Genomic DNA, 13,761 nt, shown 5'->3' on the forward strand with positions numbered 1-13,761 from the left:
GGGGCGGTGGGTGCTGCGGGTGAGGCGAGAGGGCTGTTGGCGGCTCGGGGGGTGCCTACGGCCATACCACCCTGAGAACGCCCGATCTCGTCTGATCTCGGAAGCAAGCGGGTCGGGCCCGTTAGTACTTGGATGGGAGACCGCCTGGGATACCGGGTGCCGTAGGCTTTTGCCGAGGCCGGGGGCGGGGGGCGGGGGCGTCCCCGAGCTTGGATCTCGGGGCGTGTGTCTGGGCTAGTTGCGAGGGAGAGTTTTGCGGGGGCAAGTTGCTGGGTTCAGGTGCGTTTTGGGTTTCCCTGTGAGCAGCGGCGCTGTTCAGAGGAGCTGCGGGGTGTGAGCGTGGCGGTGGCTGCAGGAGGGGGCTGCTGGCGGCGTTAGGAGGGGCTCCCGGTGCGTGTGGGGGCACGTTGCGGTGTTGCTGCGTCGGGTGTACGTCTGGGGTTGAGGCACGCGTCGTGGCGGCTGTAGGGTTAGGTGTGTGTTGGTGTTGTGAGCAGGAGTTGCGTTGTTGGCAAGCGTGTTTCTGCGGGGCGCGCTGGGCGGTGCGCGTGGGGTGTGTTGTTCCCCGTGCGGCGGTCGTCTGGGGCCGTAGCGCGGGGCGTTGGGTGGTGCGGGGGAGTCGAGAGGGCTGTTGTCGGGTGAGGGGGTGCCTACGGCCATACCACCCTGAGAACGCCCGATCTCGTCTGATCTCGGAAGCTAAGCAGGTCGGGCCCGGTTAGTACTTGGATGGGAGACCGCCTGGGAATACCGGGTGCTGTAGGCTTTTGCCGAGGCCGGGGGGGCGCGCGGGGCGGCCCCGCTTTTGGTTCTCGGGGTGTGCGCGTGGGCGGTTTGGAGGGGCAGCCGAGGCGGGTCTGGCTGTTGGCACGTGCGCCTGTTGGCGGCCGACCGATGGCCCTTGCGGCCGCGAATGCGGCTGAAGCTGAGGGGTGGGAGCGTGGTGGTGGTGCCGGGAGGGGGCTCTCAGTGGCCTAGGGGGTGCAGGTGCGTGTCGGGGCCCGTGCGGCTGTCGGCGGCGGTGGGGGCTGTGCACTTGGGGCTTACCCAGCGCCCCTCCGCGGCGGTGCGAGGAGGTGCGCCTCGGGGTTGGGAGCGCGACGCCTGTCGTTGAGAAGAGTTTTTTGGTGGCTCTGGGTCTCTGTTGCGCATGGGGGATGTTGACGCGCTTGTGTGTGATGTGGTCGGCTGGGGCCGTCGCGCGGGGCGGTGGGTGCTGCGGGTGAGGCGAGAGGGCTGTTGGCGGCTCAGGGGGTGCCTACGGCCATACCACCCTGAGAACGCCCGATCTCGTCTGATCTCGGAAGCAAAGCGGGGGTCGGGCCCGGTTAGTACTTGGATGGGAGACCGCCTGGGAATACCGGGTGCCGTAGGCTTTTGCCGAGGCCGGGGGCGGGGGGCGGGGGGCGTCCCCGAGCTTGGATCTCGGGGCGTGTGTCTGGGCTAGTTGCGAGGGAGAGTTTTGCGGGGGCAAGTTGCTGGGTTCAGGTGCGTTTTGGGTTTCCCTGTGAGCAGCGGCGCTGTTCAGAGGAGCTGCGGGGTGTGAGCGTGGCGGTGGCTGCAGGAGGGGGCTGCTGGCGGCGTTAGGAGGGGCTCCCGGTGCGTGTGGGGGCACGTTGCGGTGTTGCTGCGTCGGGTGTACGTCTGGGGTTGAGGCACGCGTCGTGGCGGCTGTAGGGTTGTAGGTGTGTGTTGGTGTTGTGAGCAGGAGTTGCGTTGTTGGCAAGCGTGTTTCTGCGGGGCGCGCTGGGCGGTGCGCGTGGGGTGTGTTGTTCCCCGTGTGCGGCGGTCGTCTGGGGCCGTAGCGCGGGGCGTTGGGTGGTGCGGGGGAGTCGAGAGGGCTGTTGTCGGGTGAGGGGGTGCCTACGGCCATACCACCCTGAGAACGCCCGATCTCGTCTGATCTCGGAAGCTAAGCAGGGTCGGGCCCGGTTAGTACTTGGATGGGAGACCGCCTGGGAATACCGGGTGCTGTAGGCTTTTGCCGAGGCCGGGGGGGCGCGCGGGGCGGCCCCGCTTTTGGTTCTCGGGGTGTGCGCGTGGGCGGTTTGGAGGGGCAGCCGAGGCGGGTCTGGCTGTTGGCACGTGCGCCTGTTGGCGGCCGACCGATGGCCCTTGCGGCCGCGAATGCGGCTGAAGCTGAGGGGTGGGAGCGTGGTGGTGGTGCCGGGAGGGGGCTCTCAGTGGCCTAGGGGGTGCAGGTGCGTGTCGGGGCCCGTGCGGCTGTCGGCGGCGGTGGGGGCTGTGCACTTGGGGCTTACCCAGCGCCCCTCCGCGGCGGTGCGAGGAGGTGCGCCTCGGGGTTGGGAGCGCGACGCCTGTCGTTGAGAAGAGTTTTTTGGTGGCTCTGGGTCTCTGTTGCGCATGGGGGATGTTGACGCGCTTGTGTGTGATGTGGTCGGCTGGGGCCGTCGCGCGGGGCGGTGGGTGCTGCGGGTGAGGCGAGAGGGCTGTTGGCGGCTCGGGGGGTGCCTACGGCCATACCACCCTGAGAACGCCCGATCTCGTCTGATCTCGGAAGCAAAGCGGGGTCGGGCCCGGTTAGTACTTGGATGGGAGACCGCCTGGGAATACCGGGTGCCGTAGGCTTTTGCCGAGGCCGGGGGCGGGGGGCGGGGGGCGTCCCCGAGCTTGGATCTCGGGGCGTGTGTCTGGGCTAGTTGCGAGGGAGAGTTTTGCGGGGGCAAGTTGCTGGGTTCAGGTGCGTTTTGGGTTTCCCTGTGAGCAGCGGCGCTGTTCAGAGGAGCTGCGGGGTGTGAGCGTGGCGGTGGCTGCAGGAGGGGGCTGCTGGCGGCGTTAGGAGGGGCTCCCGGTGCGTGTGGGGGCACGTTGCGGTGTTGCTGCGTCGGGTGTACGTCTGGGGTTGAGGCACGCGTCGTGGCGGCTGTAGGGTTGTAGGTGTGTGTTGGTGTTGTGAGCAGGAGTTGCGTTGTTGGCAAGCGTGTTTCTGCGGGGCGCGCTGGGCGGTGCGCGTGGGGTGTGTTGTTCCCCGTGTGCGGCGGTCGTCTGGGGCCGTAGCGCGGGGCGTTGGGTGGTGCGGGGGAGTCGAGAGGGCTGTTGTCGGGTGAGGGGGTGCCTACGGCCATACCACCCTGAGAACGCCCGATCTCGTCTGATCTCGGAAGCTAAGCAGGGTCGGGCCCGGTTAGTACTTGGATGGGAGACCGCCTGGGAATACCGGGAGCTGTAGGCTTTTGCCGAGGCCGGGGGGGGCGCGCGGGGCGGCCCCGCTTTTGGTTCTCGGGGTGTGCGCGTGGGCGGTTTGGAGGGGCAGCCGAGGCGGGTCTGGCTGTTGGCACGTGCGCCTGTTGGCGGCCGACCGATGGCCCTTGCGGCCGCGAATGCGGCTGAAGCTGAGGGGTGGGAGCGTGGTGGTGGTGCCGGGAGGGGGCTCTCAGTGGCCTAGGGGGTGCAGGTGCGTGTCGGGGGCCCGTGCGGCTGTCGGCGGCGGTGGGGGCTGTGCACTTGGGGCTTACCCAGCGCCCCTCCGCGGCGGTGCGAGGAGGTGCGCCTCGGGGTTGGGAGCGCGACGCCTGTCGTTGAGAAGAGTTTTTTGGTGGCTCTGGGTCTCTGTTGCGCATGGGGGATGTTGACGCGCTTGTGTGTGATGTGGTCGGCTGGGGCCGTCGCGCGGGGCGGTGGGTGCTGCGGGTGAGGCGAGAGGGCTGTTGGCGGCTCGGGGGGTGCCTACGGCCATACCACCCTGAGAACGCCCGATCTCGTCTGATCTCGGAAGCAAAGCGGGGTCGGGCCCGGTTAGTACTTGGATGGGAGACCGCCTGGGAATACCGGGTGCCGTAGGCTTTTGCCGAGGCCGGGGGCGGGGGGCGGGGGGCGTCCCCGAGCTTGGATCTCGGGGCGTGTGTCTGGGCTAGTTGCGAGGGAGAGTTTTGCGGGGGCAAGTTGCTGGGTTCAGGTGCGTTTTGGGTTTCCCTGTGAGCAGCGGCGCTGTTCAGAGGAGCTGCGGGGTGTGAGCGTGGCGGTGGCTGCAGGAGGGGGCTGCTGGCGGCGTTAGGAGGGGCTCCCGGTGCGTGTGGGGGCACGTTGCGGTGTTGCTGCGTCGGGTGTACGTCTGGGGTTGAGGCACGCGTCGTGGCGGCTGTAGGGTTGTAGGTGTGTGTTGGTGTTGTGAGCAGGAGTTGCGTTGTTGGCAAGCGTGTTTCTGCGGGGCGCGCTGGGCGGTGCGCGTGGGGTGTGTTGTTCCCCGTGTGCGGCGGTCGTCTGGGGCCGTAGCGCGGGGCGTTGGGTGGTGCGGGGGAGTCGAGAGGGCTGTTGTCGGGTGAGGGGGTGCCTACGGCCATACCACCCTGAGAACGCCCGATCTCGTCTGATCTCGGAAGCTAAGCAGGGTCGGGCCCGGTTAGTACTTGGATGGGAGACCGCCTGGGAATACCGGGTGCTGTAGGCTTTTGCCGAGGCCGGGGGGGCGCGCGGGGCGGCCCCGCTTTTGGTTCTCGGGGTGTGCGCGTGGGCGGTTTGGAGGGGCAGCCGAGGCGGGTCTGGCTGTTGGCACGTGCGCCTGTTGGCGGCCGACCGATGGCCCTTGCGGCCGCGAATGCGGCTGAAGCTGAGGGGTGGGAGCGTGGTGGTGGTGCCGGGAGGGGGCTCTCAGTGGCCTAGGGGGTGCAGGTGCGTGTCGGGGCCCGTGCGGCTGTCGGCGGCGGTGGGGGCTGTGCACTTGGGGCTTACCCAGCGCCCCTCCGCGGCGGTGCGAGGAGGTGCGCCTCGGGGTTGGGAGCGCGACGCCTGTCGTTGAGAAGAGTTTTTTGGTGGCTCTGGGTCTCTGTTGCGCATGGGGGATGTTGACGCGCTTGTGTGTGATGTGGTCGGCTGGGGCCGTCGCGCGGGGCGGTGGGTGCTGCGGGTGAGGCGAGAGGGCTGTTGGCGGCTCGGGGGGTGCCTACGGCCATACCACCCTGAGAACGCCCGATCTCGTCTGATCTCGGAAGCAAAGCGGGGTCGGGCCCGGTTAGTACTTGGATGGGAGACCGCCTGGGAATACCGGGTGCCGTAGGCTTTTGCCGAGGCCGGGGGCGGGGGGCGGGGGGCGTCCCCGAGCTTGGATCTCGGGGCGTGTGTCTGGGCTAGTTGCGAGGGAGAGTTTTGCGGGGGCAAGTTGCTGGGTTCAGGTGCGTTTTGGGTTTCCCTGTGAGCAGCGGCGCTGTTCAGAGGAGCTGCGGGGTGTGAGCGTGGCGGTGGCTGCAGGAGGGGGCTGCTGGCGGCGTTAGGAGGGGCTCCCGGTGCGTGTGGGGGCACGTTGCGGTGTTGCTGCGTCGGGTGTACGTCTGGGGTTGAGGCACGCGTCGTGGCGGCTGTAGGGTTGTAGGTGTGTGTTGGTGTTGTGAGCAGGAGTTGCGTTGTTGGCAAGCGTGTTTCTGCGGGGCGCGCTGGGCGGTGCGCGTGGGGTGTGTTGTTCCCCGTGTGCGGCGGTCGTCTGGGGCCGTAGCGCGGGGCGTTGGGTGGTGCGGGGGAGTCGAGAGGGCTGTTGTCGGGTGAGGGGGTGCCTACGGCCATACCACCCTGAGAACGCCCGATCTCGTCTGATCTCGGAAGCTAAGCAGGGTCGGGCCCGGTTAGTACTTGGATGGGAGACCGCCTGGGAATACCGGGTGCTGTAGGCTTTTGCCGAGGCCGGGGGGGCGCGCGGGGCGGCCCCGCTTTTGGTTCTCGGGGTGTGCGCGTGGGCGGTTTGGAGGGGCAGCCGAGGCGGGTCTGGCTGTTGGCACGTGCGCCTGTTGGCGGCCGACCGATGGCCCTTGCGGCCGCGAATGCGGCTGAAGCTGAGGGGTGGGAGCGTGGTGGTGGTGCCGGGAGGGGGCTCTCAGTGGCCTAGGGGGTGCAGGTGCGTGTCGGGGCCCGTGCGGCTGTCGGCGGCGGTGGGGGCTGTGCACTTGGGGCTTACCCAGCGCCCCTCCGCGGCGGTGCGAGGAGGTGCGCCTCGGGGTTGGGAGCGCGACGCCTGTCGTTGAGAAGAGTTTTTTGGTGGCTCTGGGTCTCTGTTGCGCATGGGGGATGTTGACGCGCTTGTGTGTGATGTGGTCGGCTGGGGCCGTCGCGCGGGGCGGTGGGTGCTGCGGGTGAGGCGAGAGGGCTGTTGGCGGCTCGGGGGGTGCCTACGGCCATACCACCCTGAGAACGCCCGATCTCGTCTGATCTCGGAAGCAAAGCGGGGTCGGGCCCGGTTAGTACTTGGATGGGAGACCGCCTGGGAATACCGGGTGCCGTAGGCTTTTGCCGAGGCCGGGGGCGGGGGGCGGGGGGCGTCCCCGAGCTTGGATCTCGGGGCGTGTGTCTGGGCTAGTTGCGAGGGAGAGTTTTGCGGGGGCAAGTTGCTGGGTTCAGGTGCGTTTTGGGTTTCCCTGTGAGCAGCGGCGCTGTTCAGAGGAGCTGCGGGGTGTGAGCGTGGCGGTGGCTGCAGGAGGGGGCTGCTGGCGGCGTTAGGAGGGGCTCCCGGTGCGTGTGGGGGCACGTTGCGGTGTTGCTGCGTCGGGTGTACGTCTGGGGTTGAGGCACGCGTCGTGGCGGCTGTAGGGTTGTAGGTGTGTGTTGGTGTTGTGAGCAGGAGTTGCGTTGTTGGCAAGCGTGTTTCTGCGGGGCGCGCTGGGCGGTGCGCGTGGGGTGTGTTGTTCCCCGTGTGCGGCGGTCGTCTGGGGCCGTAGCGCGGGGCGTTGGGTGGTGCGGGGGAGTCGAGAGGGCTGTTGTCGGGTGAGGGGGTGCCTACGGCCATACCACCCTGAGAACGCCCGATCTCGTCTGATCTCGGAAGCTAAGCAGGGTCGGGCCCGGTTAGTACTTGGATGGGAGACCGCCTGGGAATACCGGGTGCTGTAGGCTTTTGCCGAGGCCGGGGGGGCGCGCGGGGCGGCCCCGCTTTTGGTTCTCGGGGTGTGCGCGTGGGCGGTTTGGAGGGGCAGCCGAGGCGGGTCTGGCTGTTGGCACGTGCGCCTGTTGGCGGCCGACCGATGGCCCTTGCGGCCGCGAATGCGGCTGAAGCTGAGGGGTGGGAGCGTGGTGGTGGTGCCGGGAGGGGGCTCTCAGTGGCCTAGGGGGTGCAGGTGCGTGTCGGGGCCCGTGCGGCTGTCGGCGGCGGTGGGGGCTGTGCACTTGGGGCTTACCCAGCGCCCCTCCGCGGCGGTGCGAGGAGGTGCGCCTCGGGGTTGGGAGCGCGACGCCTGTCGTTGAGAAGAGTTTTTTGGTGGCTCTGGGTCTCTGTTGCGCATGGGGGATGTTGACGCGCTTGTGTGTGATGTGGTCGGCTGGGGCCGTCGCGCGGGGCGGTGGGTGCTGCGGGTGAGGCGAGAGGGCTGTTGGCGGCTCGGGGGGTGCCTACGGCCATACCACCCTGAGAACGCCCGATCTCGTCTGATCTCGGAAGCAAAGCGGGGTCGGGCCCGGTTAGTACTTGGATGGGAGACCGCCTGGGAATACCGGGTGCCGTAGGCTTTTGCCGAGGCCGGGGGCGGGGGGCGGGGGGCGTCCCCGAGCTTGGATCTCGGGGCGTGTGTCTGGGCTAGTTGCGAGGGAGAGTTTTGCGGGGGCAAGTTGCTGGGTTCAGGTGCGTTTTGGGTTTCCCTGTGAGCAGCGGCGCTGTTCAGAGGAGCTGCGGGGTGTGAGCGTGGCGGTGGCTGCAGGAGGGGGCTGCTGGCGGCGTTAGGAGGGGCTCCCGGTGCGTGTGGGGGCACGTTGCGGTGTTGCTGCGTCGGGTGTACGTCTGGGGTTGAGGCACGCGTCGTGGCGGCTGTAGGGTTGTAGGTGTGTGTTGGTGTTGTGAGCAGGAGTTGCGTTGTTGGCAAGCGTGTTTCTGCGGGGCGCGCTGGGCGGTGCGCGTGGGGTGTGTTGTTCCCCGTGTGCGGCGGTCGTCTGGGGCCGTAGCGCGGGGCGTTGGGTGGTGCGGGGGAGTCGAGAGGGCTGTTGTCGGGTGAGGGGGTGCCTACGGCCATACCACCCTGAGAACGCCCGATCTCGTCTGATCTCGGAAGCTAAGCAGGGTCGGGCCCGGTTAGTACTTGGATGGGAGACCGCCTGGGAATACCGGGTGCTGTAGGCTTTTGCCGAGGCCGGGGGGGCGCGCGGGGCGGCCCCGCTTTTGGTTCTCGGGGTGTGCGCGTGGGCGGTTTGGAGGGGCAGCCGAGGCGGGTCTGGCTGTTGGCACGTGCGCCTGTTGGCGGCCGACCGATGGCCCTTGCGGCCGCGAATGCGGCTGAAGCTGAGGGGTGGGAGCGTGGTGGTGGTGCCGGGAGGGGGCTCTCAGTGGCCTAGGGGGTGCAGGTGCGTGTCGGGGCCCGTGCGGCTGTCGGCGGCGGTGGGGGCTGTGCACTTGGGGCTTACCCAGCGCCCCTCCGCGGCGGTGCGAGGAGGTGCGCCTCGGGGTTGGGAGCGCGACGCCTGTCGTTGAGAAGAGTTTTTTGGTGGCTCTGGGTCTCTGTTGCGCATGGGGGATGTTGACGCGCTTGTGTGTGATGTGGTCGGCTGGGGCCGTCGCGCGGGGCGGTGGGTGCTGCGGGTGAGGCGAGAGGGCTGTTGGCGGCTCGGGGGGTGCCTACGGCCATACCACCCTGAGAACGCCCGATCTCGTCTGATCTCGGAAGCAAAGCGGGGTCGGGCCCGGTTAGTACTTGGATGGGAGACCGCCTGGGAATACCGGGTGCCGTAGGCTTTTGCCGAGGCCGGGGGCGGGGGGCGGGGGGCGTCCCCGAGCTTGGATCTCGGGGCGTGTGTCTGGGCTAGTTGCGAGGGAGAGTTTTGCGGGGGCAAGTTGCTGGGTTCAGGTGCGTTTTGGGTTTCCCTGTGAGCAGCGGCGCTGTTCAGAGGAGCTGCGGGGTGTGAGCGTGGCGGTGGCTGCAGGAGGGGGCTGCTGGCGGCGTTAGGAGGGGCTCCCGGTGCGTGTGGGGGCACGTTGCGGTGTTGCTGCGTCAGGTGTACGTCTGGGGTTGAGGCACGCGTCGTGGCGGCTGTAGGGTTGTAGGTGTGTGTTGGTGTTGTGAGCAGGAGTTGCGTTGTTGGCAAGCGTGTTTCTGCGGGGCGCGCTGGGCGGTGCGCGTGGGGTGTGTTGTTCCCCGTGTGCGGCGGTCGTCTGGGGCCGTAGCGCGGGGCGTTGGGTGGTGCGGGGGAGTCGAGAGGGCTGTTGTCGGGTGAGGGGGTGCCTACGGCCATACCACCCTGAGAACGCCCGATCTCGTCTGATCTCGGAAGCTAAGCAGGGTCGGGCCCGGTTAGTACTTGGATGGGAGACCGCCTGGGAATACCGGGTGCTGTAGGCTTTTGCCGAGGCCCCGCTATACCATAGTGTTCTAAGGGTTCGCTTTTTATTTTTCATGCATATATTAGTGATCTTATGATGTGTAATTTTACAGGTGTTCATGGGTGTCAGTCCTCCATGTAGTGTTTGATTTTTTTTTTTTCTTATGCTTCATGTTTTCTTGTCATAGGTAAATACATTTATTTTGCTTTCTTTTTGTGATATATACTGTCATTTTGCTGTTATCTCCTCTGTTTTCATGTTTCTGTCTCATTTGGCTACCTTTTTGGTTGTCACTGTATTTGTTGGCATGAAGTATTTTCGACGTGCCAATATGTCACTGGAGTTCCCCTGGCACTGCCATCCCCGGGCTTGTTTCTACATCGCCTGTGTGGTGGGGGTGCCCTCGAGGCATCGTGCACTAGGCGAAGAGCCCGTGGGTGTCTGCGAGGGGCCGTGCCATGTTCTGGAACGCCCATTGCAGTATCCCGTCCCATGCGCCCTGTGGGACACCGCTGTGGGTCACTCTCCTTTTCCATCTCACTCCCTGCCCGCCTGGTCTGTCTCGACTTTTCCCACCTCGCCCACAGCCTGCTCTCACTCTGGGGGTCCCACCAGAGCCACAGTCCCCTGTGGACGGACTGTGCCTGTTCCTTCCCCGCTCTGTGCCGTACCTCACCCAGGAGTGCGTCGAGCTCGTCCCTGCTCAGCACGGGCTCGCTGCCGGTGTAGACATCCTCTGCCTGAGGAAGGAGACGTGTCCTGCCAGCTTTCCCGCCTGCCCCCTGCCCACACCCCTTTGTGTTATCGATCTGGGTTCAGTCTCTCTCCCAGCACAGCCTCAGTGCCTGGCCCCTCTGGCACAGCTTCACCGCCTCACCTGCAGCTACAGTCGGCCCGGCCCTCACCCAGCCTGAGCCATCGCTCCCTGGCCTTATCACGCCCTTCGTACCTCAACCAGCCTCTTTCCCTCCACCAGGTCCGGGTGCGGGTTGTACCGACCTTTGCTGCCTGTAGTGGGTGGTTGCCGGCCCCTGTGGTGGTCTCCAGGCTGCCTGTGTCCGGGGTACCCGCACAGGACGTGCAGAGCAGCATCCCCCTACAACCGATGGGGGAGACGCAGCCCATCAAGGCAGCCCCTTTGCGGGGGTGGATTTAAGGGCAGGATGTGAGGGCTGGCTGGGGGCTTACCCAGGGTCCCCACTGGGTGTGGGGCTGTGTTGGGGTGTGGGGAGCCGGGTGAAGCAGCGGCCGCAGACACTTCCATCACCTCCACCCCTCTGGGTGCCACATGCCTCCTCCCCCGGGATCTCAGGGGGTCGCTCCGCAGCCATGTCCGTCTCCCGTAGCTCACCCGGCTCGGCTGTGCTTGCCACACAGGAACTGCACCACCATGTGCCGCTGTACAGCCAGAGCGGGGCGGTGAGGAGCAACCAGGGGGCACCGGGGTCCCCGTGGCACCCCAAGGGCTCACCTGGGGACACGGGGCAGCGGGGGCACCAAGCAGGCTAGGTGGAAGGCCCTGGGGCAGCCATCGCAGCAGATGAGCTCACCGCCGTCACCGCACGCCGCACACTCGTCCTCGTTCTCCTGCCCCGGGGGAGTGGGCAGGGGGTGACCCCCACCGCAGCCACCACCCAGCTGGTTGCAACCGTGGCTGTGGCGGGGCTCACGCTGACAGGGGACCCGGTTGTCTGTCAATGCCCTCACCCTCTTCCCCCCCTGCATCACCCACACTGACCCCTTGCAGGGTGGGAATTATCTGTTTCTTGGGGGGTTGTAGCCTGGATACCCCTGGCAGCTGAGCTCCTGTTTGCCTGTGCTTGGCCCAGGCCCAAGGGATGTGCCCAGGCACACCCCGACACCCCCCAGCTCAGCAGGGGCCATGCCTGGGGGCTTACCTGGTGGGGCACGGGGTCCTGGCTGTGCACAGTGGGTGCTGGCAGCCGGCCCTGGGGGTGCAGCCGGGGCTCCCCACTCTGCGGGCGAGACAAGAGGGGTGTTGGGGGGAGCTGCTGGGACAGCCCACCATGGGGGAACACCCCCCAGGCCACGGCTGTGCTGCCAGGCAGGGAAAACCCTCTGCCAGGTGGAAAAGAGCGGGGTGAAAGCAGGTGGTGGGGGGTCTGTACACTTTGGGATGCCTGGGGTGAAAGCAGGTGGCGGGGGGTCTGTACACTTTGGGATGCCTTGGGCCGGGCGGGGGGCTTCAGGCTGCGGCTGCGGCTCCTGGCCGCCGCGTCCTCACAGGCGCCCGGGGCATACGGCTCATCCCCAGCTTTGCTGCCTATCTTGGAGCTGCCTGCAAGAGAGGCCAAGAGCAGCTCCAGGCCAGGGGGGTGGTCCCGCACCCCGCCAACCCCCTGCCTGGGGGCAGCTTCTGGATTTGGGGGCTGGGCTGCACCTACCTGGCTCCAGCACGTGTTTGATGAGGATGCCCTCAACGGCCCCGCGGGTGACGGGCACCTCGCTGCCTGCCACGGCCACCGCTCTCTGCACCGAGGCGGCCACTGCCTGAAGGGCTGCAGGCAGGGTGGGGGGGGTGGCTCAGCAGGGCGGGCAGCCCCCCTCAGTGACTGCGGGAAACCAGGGTGCACAGGTTGCCCCGGGGAGTTGGGGGTCGGCACTCACCGCCAGCACGAGGGGCGCGGGGGACATCTGCGCCCTCCAGTTTCTTCATGGTCCTTGCCTTTGCTAAGGGCCCTGTGGGGTTGCAAGGGGTGGGCACCAGGGGGCACAGCACCCCACTGTGCCTTGGGGAACCACCCCCCCATCCCCAGCCTTCCACCCTATCATCTCCATCCCGCTCTGGGTGTCCGTACCGGGGCTGGCGACGTGCCGTGGGGAGGGCTGCGCCGCTCGGGCCCTGTCCCGCTCCTCGGGGGCTTTCCTCTTGCCCTGGGGTCTGTGCAGGGCCAGCGCTGTGGGGCTGGTGGGGAGGCACCTCCCGCGGCGCTGCCGCCCCAGCTCCACCTCTGCAAAGGGGACAGGGGTGGGCACAGCCAGCTCTGGGTGCCTGCCAGCAGCTCCCAGGGGTGCCGGTCCCCGTCCCCCCTCCTACCTCTGGGGAAGGCGCCGCGGAGGGGCCGGAGCCGGGTGTACCTCTCTAGGTTGTAGTCCTTGAAAAGGACGGCCCAAAAGTCGCGGACGGCGGCGGCGTCGCGGCCCAGCAGCCAGGTGAGCAGCGCGTGAAAGGCGCGGTGGGAGCCCTCCCGCTCCGTCCGGCTCAGCGTCTCCTGCCGGTGCCACCGCGGCCAGTCGGCGGGCGTCCCGCTGCCGCCAGCCAGCCCCCGGGGCCCTGCGGCACGGCCGTCCCCTCCCGGCCCGCCGCCTCACCTTGAAGACGTGCTCGGGGACGACGTCGTGGTCGGCCAGGCCGTGCAGCAGCGGGAAGACGTCGTCCACCGCCATGGCGATCTCGGTGCGGTGCAGCTTCAGGAGGTGCCGCAGGTCCCCCTCGCCCCCCAGCCCCGCCATGCTGTGGGGGCACTGAGCAGCCCGCCCCGACGCTCCCCTTTAATAAAGCCCCGGCTGCTGACAGCGGGATCCCCAGCGGGATCCTGCAGCCCCACTCATTTCTGTACGGGGCCACGTCACCTGAGAACACCCCTCCCACCGCCGGCTGTCCCTGCGGCACCACCGCACCCCCAGCCCCGTGGTTCGGGGTTCAGGCTGCTCCCCAGCCCGGGGCATCAACAGCCGGTATGATGTTAGCTGCTGCTGCTGGTGAAGGACACCCAGCCCCATCGGGACCACCCTGGGGAAGCTGGGGAGAGGGGGACAGCCCGGGTGCTGGTGCAAGGGCTCCCCCCGCCTCTCTTATCCTCGTGGTCAGCCAGACGTCACCTCAAAATTTCTGGACTTTCCGCAGCACCTGCTTCTCTCATCCAGAAACTTGGCCGGAGGAGCGCGTGGGAAGTAATGCCCTGACAGCTGGGGAAAATGGGAATATTTGCCCTGGCTACTTGCAAACCACCTTCTGCGGGCTGGTGGGAAAGCACTGACAGCACAGAAACCCTGCAAACGAGTGTTTGGGTACAGCTGGGGATGCTGAAGAAGCAAAGAGCCCGCCTGAAGCGTCGCACCGCTGCCCTCCAGCCTGCCAGGGTGACAGCAGCCCCACGAGCGAGCCCGGGGATTACCTGGGCAGGCGCTGCCCGCAGCTCTGCCATCGCCCACTCCGGGGAACTGGGCGATAAAGCGATTTCACTGGAAATACACAGCTGGAAGAAACTTGGAGCCGGGGGGAAACTGGCTCCTTGGGAGCACCTGGCATATAAAAATCTGAGGGGTCTGGCTGCTTTGCATCAGGCGTCCAGGAAAGAGAAACCCCCAAAGCACCCATCTCTTCCCAAACATTTGGGATTTCCCCAGGATTAATTTCCAGCCTGTCTCCCTCCTGCTGCCCTGCAGGCTCGGCCGGCGGTGCCGTGACCATGCACAGCCATCCCCACACCAGGGGCAGTGCCTGACACCCACTGTACAGCAAAACCCAACGCAAGAGGGATGGGAAAGGGGTGCAA

The 13,761-nt window shown here is 67.3% G+C and overlaps 15 non-coding genes and 1 pseudogene across 15 annotated transcripts; all 16 read left to right on the forward strand.

The window, feature by feature from the left end:
* The first annotated feature begins 53 nt into the window (after positions 1–53).
* LOC122154279 lies at positions 54–168 on the forward strand (annotated as a pseudogene).
* Positions 169–648: 480 nt separating this feature from the next.
* On the forward strand, positions 649–766 carry LOC116960998. Its single transcript, XR_006166168.1, has one exon. It is a non-coding gene; the product is annotated as a 5S ribosomal RNA (ribosomal RNA).
* Positions 767–1,256: 490 nt separating this feature from the next.
* Positions 1,257–1,376, forward strand: LOC122154269. The gene has a single exon (XR_006166169.1). It is a non-coding gene; the product is annotated as a 5S ribosomal RNA (ribosomal RNA).
* Positions 1,377–1,861: 485 nt separating this feature from the next.
* On the forward strand, positions 1,862–1,980 carry LOC122154218. Its single transcript, XR_006166125.1, has one exon. It is a non-coding gene; the product is annotated as a 5S ribosomal RNA (ribosomal RNA).
* A 490-nt stretch (positions 1,981–2,470) lies between these two features.
* On the forward strand, positions 2,471–2,589 carry LOC122154238. Its single transcript, XR_006166159.1, has one exon. It is a non-coding gene; the product is annotated as a 5S ribosomal RNA (ribosomal RNA).
* A 485-nt stretch (positions 2,590–3,074) lies between these two features.
* LOC122154228 lies at positions 3,075–3,193 on the forward strand. Its single transcript, XR_006166139.1, has one exon. It is a non-coding gene; the product is annotated as a 5S ribosomal RNA (ribosomal RNA).
* Positions 3,194–3,685: 492 nt separating this feature from the next.
* On the forward strand, positions 3,686–3,804 carry LOC122154239. Its single transcript, XR_006166160.1, has one exon. It is a non-coding gene; the product is annotated as a 5S ribosomal RNA (ribosomal RNA).
* Positions 3,805–4,289: 485 nt separating this feature from the next.
* LOC122154219 lies at positions 4,290–4,408 on the forward strand. The gene has a single exon (XR_006166129.1). It is a non-coding gene; the product is annotated as a 5S ribosomal RNA (ribosomal RNA).
* A 490-nt stretch (positions 4,409–4,898) lies between these two features.
* On the forward strand, positions 4,899–5,017 carry LOC122154240. The gene has a single exon (XR_006166161.1). It is a non-coding gene; the product is annotated as a 5S ribosomal RNA (ribosomal RNA).
* A 485-nt stretch (positions 5,018–5,502) lies between these two features.
* LOC122154221 lies at positions 5,503–5,621 on the forward strand. The gene has a single exon (XR_006166132.1). It is a non-coding gene; the product is annotated as a 5S ribosomal RNA (ribosomal RNA).
* A 490-nt stretch (positions 5,622–6,111) lies between these two features.
* Positions 6,112–6,230, forward strand: LOC122154241. Its single transcript, XR_006166162.1, has one exon. It is a non-coding gene; the product is annotated as a 5S ribosomal RNA (ribosomal RNA).
* Positions 6,231–6,715: 485 nt separating this feature from the next.
* LOC122154223 lies at positions 6,716–6,834 on the forward strand. The gene has a single exon (XR_006166134.1). It is a non-coding gene; the product is annotated as a 5S ribosomal RNA (ribosomal RNA).
* A 490-nt stretch (positions 6,835–7,324) lies between these two features.
* Positions 7,325–7,443, forward strand: LOC122154243. Its single transcript, XR_006166164.1, has one exon. It is a non-coding gene; the product is annotated as a 5S ribosomal RNA (ribosomal RNA).
* A 485-nt stretch (positions 7,444–7,928) lies between these two features.
* Positions 7,929–8,047, forward strand: LOC122154225. Its single transcript, XR_006166136.1, has one exon. It is a non-coding gene; the product is annotated as a 5S ribosomal RNA (ribosomal RNA).
* Positions 8,048–8,537: 490 nt separating this feature from the next.
* LOC122154250 lies at positions 8,538–8,656 on the forward strand. The gene has a single exon (XR_006166166.1). It is a non-coding gene; the product is annotated as a 5S ribosomal RNA (ribosomal RNA).
* Positions 8,657–9,141: 485 nt separating this feature from the next.
* LOC122154227 lies at positions 9,142–9,260 on the forward strand. Its single transcript, XR_006166138.1, has one exon. It is a non-coding gene; the product is annotated as a 5S ribosomal RNA (ribosomal RNA).
* The last annotated feature ends 4,501 nt before the right edge of the window (positions 9,261–13,761 follow it).

The sequence above is a fragment of the Tyto alba genome, unplaced genomic scaffold (genome assembly GCF_018691265.1).
Source record: "Tyto alba isolate M040663 unplaced genomic scaffold, T.alba_DEE_v4.0 Super-Scaffold_10, whole genome shotgun sequence".
Classification (NCBI taxonomy): Eukaryota; Metazoa; Chordata; class Aves; order Strigiformes; family Tytonidae; genus Tyto; species Tyto alba.